At 35.4% G+C, this 13,216-nt stretch overlaps 2 long non-coding RNA genes across 2 annotated transcripts in view; one reads left to right on the top strand and one right to left on the bottom strand.

Annotated features, from left to right (window-relative positions):
• LOC149925208 (uncharacterized) overlaps positions 1-7,759 on the bottom strand; it is a 93,162-nt gene extending 85,403 nt beyond the window's left edge. The window contains exon 1 of the long non-coding RNA XR_016476895.1: positions 7,731-7,759. This is a non-coding gene — a long non-coding RNA (uncharacterized LOC149925208). The remainder of the gene's footprint in view (positions 1-7,730) is intronic.
• LOC149925209 (uncharacterized) lies at positions 1,051-1,374 on the top strand. The gene is made up of 2 exons (XR_016477010.1): positions 1,051-1,216; positions 1,300-1,374. It is a non-coding gene; the product is annotated as an uncharacterized LOC149925209 (long non-coding RNA).
• Positions 7,760-13,216: the final 5,457 nt, after the last annotated feature.

Genomic DNA, 13,216 nt, shown 5'->3' with positions numbered 1-13,216 from the left:
GGTGGTTCTCATATTGTATTTAATCTTAATAATGTCATGGTTTTTAAATGTATCTTTAATTGGAGTATTTTAAAATTTGTGCATGAAAAAAGATACAGAGAAACTGTATAAATGGGTAAATATAAAAGCTTGTTTATATCAAGGTTTTAAAGGCCGCGATTGTGATTGACTGATTGTAAGTGAAGAATAACAAAAAATATTCATCGTTTTATATTTTTTATTTCAACTTTTAAAAATGTGCCGATGATTATAAATATAACATTTGATTGCCATTAATTTAAATAAAATCACGAAGGAAGGTGACTTTTTGAAGAGCTCATTTTCCCCAAGGGAATCCGCCGAATTGGGGAAAGGGAAATCCACCGCCATTGTAACCTAGGTTAATTTAGAAGTCGGAAATATTTAGCCTTTGTTGGTGGTATCAGGGAAGGTATCCTTTTGAACAATAATTTAAAAAAAATAAAGAATATGATAGCAGTATAAGTAAGAATATTTATCGACGTACATAATAGCGTATTATGAACCATAAATTTTACATAATTTAAAAAATATTAAATTATGATAGAAGAATACATTTTATTATTCCCGTCGTACATAACTCAACGTTTTTTTCCCGCAACATACACTCACGACTCTCACGACGACCCTAGAACATAGTCGCACTCCCGAAACCAACTTGCATCGTAAGTGACAAGTGTTATATTTTACAATATTTCCGACTTCTAAATTAACCTAAAACCAGAGTTTAAATCGCATTTGGCAAATATTTAATATAAATGGCATTCAAATAATAGCTACTACTTTATTATAAATAATATTTTCCACCGTAGCACCGGCTTCACAATTACATCCTGCCCTATCTTTATAATTGTTTATTTACTATTTTCAATTTTATTTATTGCTATTATGCATTGCTGTTTATCCTTCTTATTATTGTATCTTGTCATCTGGGCACAATAAGTGTTATTCACTTTCTTTTCCAGATATTGAAACATTATTATTATAGCTAAGTGTACGCCAGTTTAAAAAAAAAAATTCCTAAAGATGAAATCAGTCTTCGTTTTCGCTATTGTCGTCGCTTTGATGTCCTGCGCTTTGTGCCGACCCCAGGACGGCCCTGGAGCCCCCACCCCGGGAGAACCAGGCAAGGAAGGACAGGACAGATTCTTCTTCGGAAATCACGGACTTCACGTCGGAAACAGCAACGGAGGAGGAGGTCAGATAGTTTCATAATTAATATATTCACCACAAAATTATTTAATTAAGCATATTAATTTGTTTTTCTTGATTATTCCGCAGGTTACAATGGCGGTGGATTTCCCTTTCCCCAATTCGGCGGATTCCCTTGGGGAAAATGAGCTCTTCAAAAAGTCACCTTCCTTCGTGATTTTATTTAAATTAATGGCAATCAAATGTTATATTTATAATCATCGGCACATTTTTAAAAGTTGAAATAAAAAATATAAAACGATGAATATTTTTTGTTATTCTTCACTTACAATCAGTCAATCACAATCGCGGCCTTTAAAACCTTGATATAAACAAGCTTTTATATTTACCCATTTATACAGTTTCTCTGTATCTTTTTTCATGCACAAATTTTAAAATACTCCAATTAAAGATACATTTAAAAACCATGACATTATTAAGATTAAATACAATATGAGAACCACCTGAAATATATTTTTTAGTGAAATTACAAAAAAACGATTACAGTAACGTAAGTATTGGAGCATTCATAAGTGAAACATAACGAAATAAAAATATAAATATTTTGTTGACACACGAAATAAATCCGACAAGCAGTCTAAGCAGGTTTCAGATGTCTCAAAACTTTCGATTTTAAATATTACTGTTTATTTTCCTTTCTTTTTAGGAAACCTAATGTCAGATAACTGTCCAGCTAACTAAATCTGGCGTCAATTATTAAAGCAGATCAGTACTGGTCGGCAGTGAATCAGATACAATAATAGATCGCATTACTTTGCGAGGAGAAAGATAAACCTGCTCGGATTAATTGATTATCTTCAGAAATCTAAGAAATATCTTTTCGCAAAGATCAAAGTGTAGTATCTGTAAATCAAAGCCACTGACGCCATTTTCGCAGCGGATCTTTACCAAGAATCCTTTTCTTTTTTCGCCAATGAAAAATCTCCGTTATTCACCGCTGTAAAATATTTCCGCCAAATGAAAATTTTATTAGTGTCTTGGACCAACGGTTTTTTTTATATTGATTGAACCAAATTGTTCTGTAAATATATTGTGGATTTATTCAATAATAATCTAGTCGTGTATGATTTAGTTAAGTGTGTTATAATTATTTATAGGTTCAGTGCATTAATTTGTATTTAATGTGTATTGATTGGTGATATAACGAAAAAGGAACTAGCCCAAAATGCAGGTGGTCACTGGTCAGTTGTAAAATAGAGAGGCACGGTGGAAAATTTCCAACCCATCTACGTCACAAGAAAAACCCAGGAAGTGTAGTGTGCCCGGCTAATTTCTGCAGTTTTTAGTCTTGACTCCTGTGACCGACACAGTTGCCGCCGCCGTCGCCACCGCCGTTGACTTGTAACGGCATAGAGCGAGGGAGCGGCATATTTCATTAGCCGTTCAGAGAGAGAGATATATAGGCAGCGAGGGGGGAGTGGGGAGTACATTACGAGAATAGGAGAGGACAGGTGCGGGCAGAGCTGCCTGATGGCCGGTTTCCCGCCCAAACTGGGTTACTTTAGGAACGAGAAAATCATTGATTTTTGTGGTTTTTTTTTGTCCCTAAACTTTTTTTAAATTGGTTTTTAAGAACCGCTTTTTCCGAAAACATTTTCTAGCTTATCTTTTGTCAGATATCATTTTGTGAATCAAATTGAATTTGTAAGAGGGAAGTTGGTTGGTTTGAAAATAAATATTTAGATTTAAATTAAAATTCGTTGGCGTTTTTTGCGTTGTTAGTTAGTCAGGGCCGGACTGGCTAGTAGTTGGCCCCACCGGCTATGTAATCGTGTGGGCCCCATTTCCCATTAATACTAAATTTTTCCTCTTTGGCCCCCAATTAGAGTTGGCCCCGATCTGACCGGCGATCGCCGGTTAGCCGCCCGGGCCAGTCCGGGCCTGTAGTTAGTTAGCCCACGGACATTCAATATACAGGACGAGTCACTGAATTGAAAACTTCGCCGCGAAACGTCCCACGTCTCAGCGGATACGTTTCACGCAAAGAGAGTCGATGTAAACAAACCGTGACGTCTCGATTTTTAAAGCATGTGTAAAAGTCGTCTGCTTTGCTCGCTTTGCCTTATCTATTTGGAAGCAAACAAATGAAGATTTATTAATTTTAGAATTTAAAATAAATTCCCCTAATAATATATTAATAGCCTTAGTCGATAATTCAAAATAATGGTCAAAAATAATTTTAAAGGACAGGAACCAAATGTGTGTTCAAACATGTGGAGCACTCATACGCAAACTAATTTTAAAAAAATTACACAACCATCTCTTATACATCCAACTTTCTAGGATGCCCAGCCGGAGATACTTTAGTGGGAACGCCTTGGTTGTCTTTTCCACTCCTCCAAAAAATAACATTTTCACCATTTTCCCCCGGATTAAGAAATTCTAATAGTGCAAGCCCGTGTAGAATAATATATCATCATCGCTATCTTTAATATTGTCAATACTAAGCTTTGAAACTTTAATTGTTTTTCATCGAGCTCTCGTTTCCTGGTTTCATCTTTAAGCGTAATTTCAGCTTGCCTAAGTTTTTGATTCGCAACATCCAGTTTATGTTTTAGTATCTCAATTTAAGATTTTAGATCTTCAATGTTTTCCAAACAAGTGCAACACGACTCGGATGGTATTTCTATAACTGCCTCTTCAATTACAAGTTCTTTCTGCTGATGGTCGTTTATGTTTAACTTTCTAATCATTTCATTTAAAATGTCTTATACAATGATGTTTTCATCTGTGGTAAAGTTTGGAAAAGTTTTCGGCTTCTCTAGAGATACACTTGGTTGTTTTGGTGAAAGTCTAGTGTTGTAAGTCGGAAAATTACCAAGGCCTTTTTTCCGGAAAATTTTCCGTATTTTTCCGAAAAATATTAAAAACGTTTTCATTCCATGATTTGTCTAATATATTGTTTGCAAATTTAAACACTTAATATTAATCTACCCAAAAAGAAATTAATTTGCCCAAAAAATATGGTTGAATTTAAAAAAGTATGAAATAGCCCAAACTTGTACAAGGTAGCCCAAAGAAAATAAATGAAAAGTACCTAAAATAATAAAGTCGTATTTATTGGCATTGTAAAAATTACATTTTTTGTCATTGTCTTAAAAGTGCTCGTGTGGCATTAGCTGGCCTACCTCTTTTCCGCTTGTGACCAATTAAAATGGCTTTCGCCTCATTTGGTATGATCAACATTTTGTTAATAATCGCTACCCCCAGAATATGCTTACATATATATTGTTTTAGATACAAAGGACAGGTGCAAGTTGCGTGTTCCCAGTCGTTATCTTGAAATGTTACTAACCACAAACGCTTTAGATAGTTAACAAACGACCCAAAGGTCCTCCAGTTCAAGTTTTCCCGTTGATGTAAGTACCTGTTTATGTCAGTTTCTTTTAGAGCTGAACTTCCACAAGAATTAATAAAATTAGTTCCCAAAGTTTTGTATTTAATTTGTGGGCTGGATTTCACATACATATAAGCTTCAGTCAAAAGCTTTAGATCGGAAATATAACATAGGTTTTGTAACATCATTACTCGTTCGCAATGGTTTCTATAATGAGCGCTTTCATTCATTTGGTACGTCTCATTTTTTATTTGGTATAATTCAATTTTTATATTTGGTCTACCTTGTACAAAGTTTGGGCTACTTTATACTTTTTTAAATTCAACCATATTTTTTGGGCAAATTAATTTCTTTTTTGGGTAAATTAAATGTAAGCCAAATTTAAATAAAGCGGCCTTTTCACCTCATTTTTTCTAATCTAAAAGTAAAACTAAACCTATAGACTAGTTTAAACTGGTTGAAATGTAACACTATTAATGTTTTGTAGTATGTTTACTGATATTAGTCATTTTAAATCGATAAAAAGTTTAAAACATTAAAAACCCTTGAAAAGTAATTTATGTTTAAATTTTTTATTTTTCCGGAAAATTAACAACCCTAGGTGAAACAGTATTTCCCTCTTCCGAGTTTACTGCTACAGCATTTCCATGGATAAAATCCCAGTCAAATACGCTAGGTACATCACCATCTTTTAACAGCTTTTTTTCATTAACTCGACATGACATAATCAGAGGTTTTAAAATGGTGAGAACAAACAAAAATGTTTGTCACGTTTGGAGAGTAAATATAATCGCGACGCCTTATTCGCTTGAGCCAAAATTGTCTTGTTACCTGGTCTTTGGGTACTTTAAGATATGACACCTTTATTAAAATTCATGACTTAGCAATTTTAATTATTAAATTGAAGTTGTAATAGTCTTACAATTTTTGATGGCATCCGCTGCTTGCAACCCAGCACACAACAAACGTTTCCCATAATGACTTTAACTAAGGCTTATTATCACTTGAATATAAATAATCAATATCTTAAAAAATACTTATTTAAAACTTTCAATTTATAGAAAGTAATACTGAAACAATAATAAAAGTCTGACTTATCGTATTGATACTATTTTTTGCTTAAATCAATAAAATATAAAATATTTAACTTGGAATAAACACTGAGAATCTGAGATGCATTCCACAGAAATACAATCAACCACTTCCATGCAAGTGCCATCTATAGGCGCTTTAACATATTAAGAGACGAACCTATGATGATTGAATACCCGTTGAATAAGTAAGACCCTCTTACTTATTCAACAGGTATCTAAAAATTGAAAGTTTTAAACGAGGGGCTGATCACTCCGCGTAATCGGTGTACAGAGCCGTACCTTTGACTGTACTAATGGGATTACGCGTAACCTTTGAAGTCCCTGCCTTTGGCAGTGCTAATCTAAGCGTAATCCGGTGTACAGACTTTCTAAGAGTGGTTAGCCCCTCGGTTTTAAATAAGCATTTTTTTTAAAGATATTGATTCATTTTATATTCAATTGATAATAGGCCTTGGTTAAAGCGGCGGCAACTGTGTCGGTCACAGGAGTCAAGCAAGACTAAAAACTGCAGAAATTAGCGGGGCACACTACGCTTCCTGGCGTTTTCTTGTGACGTAGATGGGTTGGAAATTTTCCACCGTGCCTCTCTATTTTACAACTGACCACCTGCATTTTGGGCTAGTTCCTTTTTCGTTTTATAATAAATAATTAATGCACTGAACCAATAATAATACCTTTAAATAATTATAACACACTTAACTAAATCATACACGACTAGATTATTATTGAATAAATCCACAATATATTTACAGAACAATTTGGTTCAAGACCCTTATCAATATAAAAAAAAAACAGTTGGTCCAAGACACTAATAAACAGTAATATTTATAATCGAAAGTTTTGAGACATCTGAAACCTGCTTAGACTGCTTGTCGGATTTATATCGGGTGTCAACAAAATATTTATATTTTAAACCGTATCAACTGATCGGATAATATCCAAACGTAAGTGCAGATAGTTTGATATGTGATATTAATTTCCTTTTATCAGGTAACACAAATGTTATCTGATAATCATGTTTCACTTATGAATGCTCCAATACTTACGTTGTTATAAGTGTTACTATAATCTTTTTTTTTGTAATTTCAATAAAAAATATATTTCAGGTGGTTCTCATATTGTATTTAATCTTAATAATGTCACGGTTTTGAAATGTATCTTTAATTGGAGTATTTTAAAATTTGTGCATGAAAAAAGATACAAAGAAAATTTATAAATGGGTAAATATAAAAGATTGTTTATATCAAGGTTTTAAAGGCCGCGATTGTGATTGACTGATTGTAAGTGAAGAATAACAAAAAATATTCATCGTTTTATCTTTTTTATTTCAACTTTTAAAAATGTGCCGATGATTATAAATATAACATTTGATTGCCATGAATTTAAATAAAATCACGAAGGAAAGGTGACTTCTTTGAAGAGCTCATTTTCCCCAAGGGAACCCGCCGAATTGGGGAAAGGGAAATCCACCGCCATTGTAACCTGCGGAATAATCAAGAAAAACAAATTAATATGCTTCACTAAATAATTTTGTGGTGAATATATTAATTAAGAATTTATCTGACCTCCTCCTCCTCCGTTGCTGTTTCCGAGGTGAAGTCCGTGATTTCCGAAGAAGAATCTGTCCTGTCCTTCCTTGCCTGGTTCTCCCGGGGCGGGGGCTCCAGGGCCGTCCTGGGGTCGGCACAAAGCGCAGGACATCAAAGCGACGACAATAGCGAAAACGAAGACTGATTTCATCTTTAGGAAAAAATAATAATAATAATGTTTCAATATCTGGAAAGAAAGTAAATACCACTTATTGTGCCCAGATGACAAGATACAATAATAAGAAGGATAAACAACAATGCATAATAGCAATAAATAAAATTGAAAATAGTAAATAAACAATTATAAAGATAGGGCAGGATGTAATTGTGAAGCCGGTGCTACGGTGGAAAATATTATTTCTAATAAAGTAGTAGCTATTAATTTTCACGTCATTTATATTAATTATTTACCAAATGCGATTTAATCTATGGTTTTGGGTTAATTTAGAAGTCGAAAATATTGTAAAATTGAACACTTACGATGCAAGTTGGTTTCGGGAGTGCGACGAGGTACTAAAGGATCTTCGTCAGAGTCGTGAGTGATGATAGATTTGGAAAGCTACCACTATTTATACCATTTCCACTTGTCAGCTTATCCAGTTATCTTCTGAGAAGTATTGGAAAATAACCCTGCAGTAATATGTTGACGTTTCTCGGCTTTTCCCGTAGTCAAACCGGTTTCCAAACGATGCGCGTGATTTATTTCGTGTACACGTCATATTATCGGGATGGGAACGGTCAAAGTTCAGGAGGGATGTCTTTGATTTGGAGCGGCTAGTGCGATGAGCTTTAGTAGCAAATTTTTTTTCCGCTTGAATGCCTCATACAATATGTGTATATAATATTGTTGAACAATGTTTTAGACTTTTGCTCTTACATATTGGTCGGGCTTTCGCCCACTTGGTAAAAAGTAATTACATCACAAATTAATTTTTGAAAGTTTTTTTTATCTTTCGGCGAATTTCCTAGATTTTCAACTAAAATGACTACGATAGCAGGATATTATAATTTATTTTCGTCCTTGGGAATATTTTGATACTAGGAAGCTCTGTGCTGATCTTAACCTTGATTGATCAATTTTTATAAAAATTTGCGATAATGAGAAACATAATTACTCCGACTATGCTGAAGATGGCGCCACACAACACTGGGGCTGTCCTGCTTCTAACGAATAACGGCCAGAGTTAAATAGTGCATATTTTTAAGAGAGTCCACGGGACCCGGACCCCTCCACCGATTTTTTTTCGACGAATCCAGGACTCTTCCCTCTTTCTCCCCCCCTCGTTTAAATTTATATGTTCTTTAATCTATCTTTATTCCTCCATATTATATTAAAAAATAAATGGCAAATAACCAGGCAAAGCATATAAATTTTTTATTGTAATTATAAAAGAGACAGTCAGTAATCGAACAACAGCATCAAAGTTTACTTATTTTCATATATGACCGTGATCGGGTAAATTAAAATGCTCGTAAATATTATCACAATTAATTTACCCATGAAAGTCTTCATTCCAAACCCATAGAGCTTAATTTTTTTTCTACCTTTATTCATTTTAATAAAGCAAAATTTTGGTCTTCAATGGCACTGTTACAATTACTGTGCCTAATGGAATACAGAGATAGACTATTAATTATGGACTAATAATTTCCATACTTCATTAGTCTAAGACTAACGAAGTATGGAAATTATTCCTCACACGGGCCACACCTGTTTAAGAGGTTTTTCTCTGGTAGGCCCAAGTTTTCCAAATTTTTGGTCATTGTCAATTTCTATAGGCCTCACCATAAGTTAATGATACCTTTAACTTATTAACTTATGGCCTCACTGATAAGTAAATAGGGGAGCTCTAGCTCCGTGGGGACTCCGACTAATATTCGGAGAGCTGAAATAGTACACTATACAGATTCCTCAAAGAGAAAAATAATGGAACTTTTTATTTAACTCTCGAAATTTTCCCTCTTTTTACACAGCTAACGATATAATTTGAGGGAGTCCCGTCATTTTTTCGGGGGTTTTTGACGCGTGGACTGCCGCTATTTACAAGTCTGATCTTGGAGGAGGGAAGTATTCTGGAGTGGAAAATCCCATAGCGGTAATAAGAACGTCCTTTCCCGCCTATGGCTGTTAGAATTACCCAGACTACCCCGGTTTTTGGTCGGACGTCAGCTTTATCTGCCATCATTCTGGCTTGATGACGTCCGACCAAAAAGTGCATGATGGGAATTTTGCAAAGCCGCAGGTGGCGCCCGACTTTTTAACTCCAGAATACTTCTCTCCTCCAAGGTCTGACAACGGCACGCATTCACAATGGCACCTAGGAGCAACAAACACAACACCCCACCATGGAAGAATAAGTCTTCCATGACCCCACACAAGGAGAACGCAACCCGTCAAAAGTCGTGGATTTTCTTGTGTACGTTTTTTATTGGCTAGACGCTTTAGCGCCTGCTGCCGTCGGAAGGGGAAAATTCGGAAACTGTCTTCCCCCCGGCCGTAAAACGTTCAGCGTAAAGGCTCGTGACGCTCGTCCAATGAAATTCGTACACAACGCTTCGTTAGCGTGTTTAAAGGCTAGCTGCGTTCTCCTTGTGTTTGTTGCTCCTAGATGGCACGGTCCAGTTAACACCCCATCGTTTACTCGCGTCGGAGGAAAAATAGACCATGTTGTCAAAAATAAAATTTGCGAGGCTAATACCATGGGCCAAGTAATGATAAATCCAGGACATGACTGCCGTACCTTCGCGCGTACTAAATCCAACATCTACTAGAAATAACAAGCGGCCAATTTAGAGGGGGGAGTAAAAGTGGATGAAAACAATTGGGGGCAAACTCCAGCAGTATTTCCGGTTTCTTGGGCGCCATCTATTGGTGTCTAAATAAATTTGGAATTATAGTAACGGTTGAAATTTCAAAATATACGTAGCGGTTATTTATCATTTTAACTTGAGTAAGATGGGTAAAGTAAAACATTGCGTATTTCCTAAATTTAATAGCGATTCTCGTTATTTACATGTAGATTTTGTGGCATTTCCAAAGCCAAAACAAAAACCTATACAATGCAAACAATAGGTGGACTGGTTATATTAGCTAAATATCATTACTTGGCTAATACCAAGGCACCACCTTAGGCTCAAGTCATCTAGCGATTTCTTAAGACTTTAAATGAGGTGACCAGGTTAAATGGCGCGAATCGTCCCAACCTAGTCATTCCTATTAAGCCTAACTAAATATATTATTGATATAATAATAATCAGCTAGGCTAATACCCAAGGCACTACGATAGATGGCATCCAAATATTGCGTTTAATCACGAAATGTCATATGATCAACATTAAGCAATGCTCTTATTAAGAAATGTATTGCAAAATCTAACATTTAAATTAAAAGTACCATTTTCCTAATTTAAAATTAAAAAATTTCCGGATTTTCATATAAAATAACCACGGTACCAGACGGTACTGATAGCATATACATTTTTAAATATTTAATTTAATGCCCTTTGACTTTTTTAGGACTAAAACAGCCCATCTCGTTTCGTACAGTAAATAATCGAGAAAAATCAGTTTTAAAATCTAAAATGGCCGCCGTAGCGCGAATTTCGCCCGCTGGTACACCTTTTTAGTTCCACATCGATATATATATATATATATCGAAGTGGGACTATTGCTATGGACGGATTGTCGTTAAGTGTTGTGTGTGTGTTTGTTTGTTTGTTTGTTTGGTGTGGAAAGCAACGACACGGCAGATGGCGCTGCGAAAATAATTTGCAGTTTTGGCGAAACCGGGATTCGAACTCACAGTCAACAAGACGGCCCAGGCCGTAATATTAGTTCCACATCAGTGTATTCGAATGGGCAAAGCCATACACCCTTAGTAGACACAGGTAGGCAAACTAATACAAAGCTTTTGAGGCTTTGTGATTTCTTATCGTTGGATATATAAATTGCCACCCTAAGTGAAAGGGTGGATGCCGCCCACCATCAGGAGACCCGGGTGGGCAAACTGATATAAAAACTGTTGAGCCCATGTGATTTCGTATAGTTAGATATACTATTTACCATCCTATGTTAAAGAGAGGCCACCGCCCACCCTCAGGATACACGGGTGGGCAAACCAATTCATAAGCTGTTGAGGTCATTTATTGACTTAACTTGCAAGGTAATTTGACAAAAAGCTATATTTTAAATTTCGATCTATTTGTGGTAGAGCTATAAACGGGGAGTCTTTATGTGAACTTGTAAGTTAATATACCTAAGTTTTGCGAATGGTATACGGCAAAGATTATCGTAATAAAAATTTACCTTCATAGATATAAAACTACATATGCCCGAATGCCCATAGACATAATAAAGAAATAGACACCTTACGCGGAGTTTGATTTGCCAAAAATATACGGGAGCGATAGCTAGCAGACAACCGGTATTTGTTCCGTATTCCTGTGGTACCACGTTTAAGCGACGCCTGTCGATTAGGCAAGAAAATAAAAAATCATCACGTGACACGTCACACATGTTCGTGTTTGTAATCTTTTAGGTACTCTGACGTGATTCGCGAATATTTTGGCTGTGAGAATTTAAAATAAGGTAAATGTTTATTATAATTTTTAAATAAGTCAATTAATTCTTTCAAAACCCAAAAAAAAAGAAGCAGATGATCTTAAAATTAAAAACAAAAAATTCTAATTGCGAAATGATATTTTGTCAAAGGCTTAAGTAACTCATCATTAAGAAAGTTATTAATTTATATTGCAAGCTCAGACTCCACAAATTAGCGAAGGACAAAAATCTAGAAATGAAGGGTCAAGCCATCAGACTTAAATTGTAAAAGGTAATTTTATTTCAAGGACAATAGCTACATACCTTTAGTAGAATCTTGGAGTCATTATTAATCCAAGGTAGAACCTTCCATTTCATCAAAATTCCATTTACTTTTGTTTACAATTTACTATTTAGAATCTCAGAATGTTCCCATAACAAGCCATAACCACAACAAGCTGGAGAGTAGTACAGGAGTTACTTAAGCCTTTGACAAAATATCATTTCGCAATTAGAATTTTTTGTTTTTAATTATAAGGTCATATTCTGCTTTTTTTGGGTTTTGAAAGAATTAATTGACTTATTTAAAAATTATAATAAAAATTTACCTTATTTTAAATTATCACAGCCAAAATATTCGCGAATCACGTCAGAGTACCTAAAAGATTACAAACACGAACATGTGTGACGTGTCACGTGATGATTTTTTATTTTCTCGCCTAATCGACAGGTGTCGCTTAAACGTGGTACCACAGGAATACGGAACAAATACCGGTTGTCTGCTAGCTATCGCTCCCGTATTAACCCTCCGTAGAATCTTGGGTCTATTTCTTTATTATGTCTATGCGAATGCCCCTAGTTTTTGGATGAGTATGGGAGTCCAATAATTAATAATGGCGGTACGTAAGTGTGTGAAGGGAAATAGAGTCTTCAATGCTTTAACTTTTTAAGCGTACGCGTGTTCTTAATAATATAATACCTTCTCCCGATAGTGACTTCAATTTATAATTGTTTCTCTATGGTTCTATTGCTTTTATTACCCAAAAGGAAGTTCGTCAGTGTGGATTGAACTCGTAGTTTGTCTTGAACCTTTTGTTTGGTGTAACGAGTGATGAAGTTTTTTAATGTCTCTTGTTGATTTATTTAAATAAGAAAATAAGTATCTCATTGTGGGGCTTTTAGAGCATTTAAAAGTACATATGGGGAAGAGGGCATTTAAAAATTTCGAGCTCGTTTATTCGAGTACTCACTTTTGAGCGAGGCATCTTAAGCGAGTGTGCCCACCTACCACTGCTCACCACCCGAACATTTAAAATTTTCGAGCTCGTTTATTCGAGTACTTACTTTCGAGCGAGGCATCTTAAGCGAGTGTGCCCACCACCCACCACCCACCACCCGACGCGAAGTTTGAGGTTCACTTGACCTTA

The sequence above is a fragment of the Leiobunum rupestre genome, chromosome 10 (genome assembly GCF_980474605.1).
Source record: "Leiobunum rupestre chromosome 10, qqLeiRupe1.1.hap1, whole genome shotgun sequence".
In the NCBI taxonomy this organism is placed as follows: domain Eukaryota; kingdom Metazoa; phylum Arthropoda; class Arachnida; order Opiliones; family Sclerosomatidae; genus Leiobunum; species Leiobunum rupestre.
This window is presented reverse-complemented; position numbering and strand designations above follow the sequence as displayed.